Raw genomic sequence first — 5,172 nt, 5'->3', positions numbered from 1 at the left:
CAGGTTTACCACCTGTTCGGGAGGTAGAGTTTGGTATTGAGCTTGTACCTGGGACTACGCTGATTTCGATAGCTCCGTATCGTATGGCACCAACCGAGTTAAAAGAGTTAAAATCTCAGTTGCAAGAATTGACGGATAGAGGTTTTGCTCGACCAAGTTTCTCACCTTGGAGTGCACCAGTATTGTTCGTGAAAAAGAAGGACGGAACCATGAGGTTGTGCATTGACTATCGTCAACTGAATAAAGTGACAATAAAGAACAAATATCCGTTGCCGCGCATCGATGATTTGTTCGACCAACTGAAGGGAGCCTCAGTGTTCTCAAAAATAGATTTGAGATCGGGCTATTATCAGTTGCGAATTCGAGATTCGGACATACCCAAAACTGCTTTCAGAACGAGGTACGGTCACTACGAGTTCTTAGTGATGCCGTTTGGGCTCACTAATGCCCCTGCGGTATTTATGGATTTGATGAATCGGATCTTCAGACCATATTTGGATCGGTTCGTAGTTGTGTTCATTGATGACATCTTGGTCTATTCAAGAGATGAGATCGAACATGCTGAACACTTGAGATTAGTGTTGCAAGTTTTGCGGGATAAGAAGTTATATGCTAAGTTCAGTAAGTGTGAGTTCTGGTTAAGAGAGGTTAGCTTCTTGGGTCATGTGGTATTCGCATCGGGTATTCGAGTTGACCCGAACAAAATCTCAGCCATACTTAACTGGAAACCTCCGAGAAATATTACTGAGGTTCGGAGCTTTTTGGGACTCGCCGGTTATTACCAACGATTTGTCAAAGGTTTCTCGATGATAGCCACACCAATGACGAAGCTACTTCAAAATGATGCTAAGTTCGAATGGACGGAGAAATGTCAAAAAGGCTTCGATCAACTGAAAACTCATTTGACTGAAGCTCCAATTTTAGTGCAACCCGAATCAGGCAAAGAGTTTGTCATTTATAGTGACGCATCCCTACTCGGCTTGGGTTGCGTATTGATGCAAGAAGGCCGAGTTGTGGCCTATACGTCGAGACAATTGAAGCCACACGAGAGAAATTATCCAACCCATGATCTCGAACTAGCCGCCATCGTATTCGCTTTGAAAATATGGCGACATTACTTGTTTGGCGAAAAGTGCCATGTATTTTCGGATCACAAAAGTCTCAAATATTTCATGACTCAAAGAGACTTAAATCTACGACAAAGACGTTGGCTTGAGTTGTTGAAAGATTACGAACTTGTCATTGATTACCACCCAGGAAAGGCTAATGTGGTTGCGGATGCCTTAAGCCGGAAATCGCTGTTTGCTTTACGAGCGATGAATGTGCACTTGTCTGTTCTACCCGACAATGTGTTAGTAGCTGAATTAAAGGCCAAACCATCATTGATTCATCAAATTCGTGAAGCTCAAAAAGTCGACGATGAATTGGTTGCAAAACGGGCTGAATGTATTCCGAATATGGAATCCGAATTTCAAATTGATGATGACGATTGTTTGAGGTTCAGAAGTCGGTTGTGTGTTCCAAGAAATTCAGAACTCATTTCGATGATTCTGAACGAAGCTCATTGTAGCCGAATGTCAATTCACCCGGGGAGTACGAAAATGTACAACGATTTGAAACGACGGTTTTGGTGGCATGGTATGAAACGATACATCTCTGACTTTGTTTCGAGATGTTTAATATGTCAACAAGTGAAAGCGGAACATCAAGTGCCTTCAGGATTACTTCAGCCGATCATGATACCCGAGTGGAAATGGGATCGAGTCACAATGGACTTTGTGTCTGGACTACCATTGTCAACAAGTAAGAAGGATGCGATTTGGGTTGTTGTTGATAGACTGACTAAGTCGGCTCACTTTATCCCCGTGCGTACGGATTTTTCATTGGATAAACTAGCCGAATTGTATGTTTCTCAGATTGTGAGATTACATGGAGTACCTATTTCTATCGTGTCGGATAGAGATCCGAGATTCACCTCGCAATTTTGGAAGAAATTGCAAGAAGCTTTGGGTATCAAGCTGCATTTTAGCACCGCTTTTCATCCCCAAACCGATGGTCAATTCGAGCGGATAATTCAGATACTCGAGGATATGCTGAGATGTTGCATCCTTGAGTTTAGTGGTTCATGGGAACGGTATGTACCTTTGATTGAATTCGCTTACAATAATAGTTTTCAATCAAGTATTAAGATGGCACCTTACGAGGCTTTGTACGGTCGTAAATGCCGTACACCATTGTTTTGGACCGAGCTCGGTGAAAGTAAAATTTTCGGAGTTGATTTGATTAAAGATGCCGAACAGAAAGTAAAGGTAATCCGTGAAAGTCTGAAGGCAGCCACAGATCGTCAGAAATCGTATGCGGACTTGAAACGAAAGGACATTGAATATCAGGTGGGAGATAAAGTGTTCCTTAAAGTTTCGCCTTGGAAAAGGTACTCAGGTTTGGCCGTAAGGGCAAGTTGAGCCCGAGATTCATTGGGCCGTACGAAATCTCCGAACGAGTTGGTCCGGTGCGTATAGATTGATTTTGCCCCCTGAGCTTGAAAAGATTCACGACGTCTTTCATGTTTCGATGCTTCGACGCTATCGATCTGATCCATCGCATATAATTAGCCCATCAGAGGTTGAAATTCAAGCCGATATGAGTTATGAAGAAGAACCGATACGTATCCTAGCTCGTGAAGTGAAGGAGTTGCGAAACAAAAGGGTTCCGTTAGTGAAGGTGTTATGGCTCAAACATGGGATCGAGGAAGCTACTTGGGAAACTGAGAGCTCGATGAAAGACGATACCCAAACCTATTACCGGTAAGATTTTCGGGGACGAAAATTTCTTAAGTGGGGAGAGTTGTAACAGCCAAAATTTACCCTAGTCGGGAAGTGGTTTCGGGACCACAAAACCGAGTCATAAAAATAATTAATTTCCATATTCTATGCTTATTATGTGTGTACATGAGTATGTGGAAGTTTCATTCTCCAATTTTGCCAATTGTATGAGAAATTATTAAACAGGGATCGATATGAGACATGGTGAAAATATGATAGGCTAATTTAAAATGGTCTATTAATGCATGTTGTGAAAATGATGGGTTTGCATGTCAAATTACCCAAAATTTGAGCTAGTGGTTGGCCATGCTATGGGTGGAAACATGTTGGGAACATGTTGGCCTAGTGAGGTATGTAGGAAAAAAATAAAATAAGGAGTATGGGTAATAAAGAAAGGAAAAACAAAAAAATGAGTGGTTGTTTCCCCCCATTGCCGTGAGCTAAAGAAAGGAAAAGAAAAACTTGTTCATCCTTTTTCATCCTCTTTTGACCGAAAATTCTAAGGAGGAGGAAGGAGTTCTTGCTTCATGTTTGGTTTGGAAGAGAATTAGGAGGAAGTTTGGCCATGCATGTAACTAGATTGAGGTATGTTTGATATTATTCTTTGAGATTCATGTATATTTTAAGTTGTAAGTTTGAAATCTACCTAGCCATGGTTCAAACTTTGTTAAATGATGGAGATGATATTCGGCCATGCATGTTACATTCTTGGTTGGTATTTTGATGTTTGATGTTGTGGTGATGAGGCATGAAGATGAGTTAAGATTCGGCCTAGGTGGAGTTTGTGTTAATGCCATTGCATGCTAAATATGAAGCTTGTTAATGATGCATGTGATGGTGGATTGATGATTCTTGAATCTCTTTTTTTTTAGCATTTTGAGTGAGCACATATGTGCATTGGTTGCTAGATGGGGAAGAATAGGCTAGAAAGTTGTGTGCTAAGGCGAATATAATTTTTGTAGGTTAATGAGTAATGCATGTGCTAAATTGATGGAAAGGGAGAGGATGCTTTACTAGTGTATAAATGATATAAAGATTTTAGAAATTATTTTTGGTTAGGTGTATGTATGATTAGGTATATTCGGCCATATGAGTAAATATATAGATGATGTTAAATTTGATTATGTATAATGGGCCATATAGGGTACACATTGTGATATTAACTTTGATTCTCCATAATTGATCAAGTGGGTGATTAGTAAGGGTGATTGCCGAATATACTAACATACATATGCATGTGTCATTGGATTGTAAATATTTAGCAAGGCGGTTAAACTAGTTGATTTATTGATTAAGCTCAAGGAGTTAAAGGAGGAGAATCGAGCAAAGGCAAAGAAAAGATCATCGAGTAGCCGAGTTGGAACATCTACCCAACACAAGTAAGTCATTAAGCATATCTTGGTATTGATTTAAAGGATCGTAATACTATACATTGTGTTTAATGAGATGAAATGTATACAAATGTATATGTAAGTAGAGATGAAATTTGTCGAATGTAAAAAGGAAGTGAAGCCTATTGAGTGGCTGGTTTTCGGCACTAAGTGTGCGGGCAATAAGTGTTCACGGTCATGAGATTGGCACTAAGTGTGCGGGTTTAAATTGTACAGCACTAAGTGTGCGAGTTTAAAGTACATGGCACTAAGTGTGCGTGGTTGATTATTAAGCACTATGTGTGCGAACCCAATATATATTTTCTATAAATTATTACATTAAGGGTGCGACCTTACCGAGTCGATTTTGGACAGCGGAAAGGTAAGTGTGCGAACTTGAAATGCATGGCACTAATGTGTGAGTTTAAAGTGCATGGCACTAAGTGTGCGCGGTTGATTATTAAGCACTATGTGTGCGAACCCAATATATATTTCTATAAATTATTTACATGAAGGGTGCGACTTTACCGAGTCAATTTTGGACAGCGGAAAAGGTAAGTACCTTGAGTTCATGGCTAATAGGCGCTATGTTTATATTTGGAGTTGAGCTTGGTAAGTTTTGAACGTATGTGACGATTATAGTTGAAGTCACGTACATAAGGTTCATTGTGGAATAGGTGAAAGTTCGTTTAATTGTATGATTATAACGAAAATAAAATGATGTATGAAAGGCCAATGTAGGACTTGGTATGAGATTGAACCATAGGGTTAAGGAACTATCGTATAGTTTGGTATGGATGGAGTACTTAACCTCATTTCATTGTTTCCTGTTGTGATAATTTTATTAATGGATGGTTGTGGAATGCTTATGGCTTACTGAGTTATATACTCATTCGGTGTTTGCTTGTCACCTATTCTAGGTTTCTTGACTAGTCTCTTTTTGCGTGATCGTGCGTCGTCGAAGTATCACACCGCTAGCA

This window comes from Gossypium hirsutum, chromosome A08, assembly GCF_007990345.1.
Source record: "Gossypium hirsutum isolate 1008001.06 chromosome A08, Gossypium_hirsutum_v2.1, whole genome shotgun sequence".
NCBI classification, from domain to species: domain Eukaryota; kingdom Viridiplantae; phylum Streptophyta; class Magnoliopsida; order Malvales; family Malvaceae; genus Gossypium; species Gossypium hirsutum.
The sequence above is the reverse complement of the archived record's forward strand: the minus strand, read 5'-3'. Positions refer to the sequence as shown.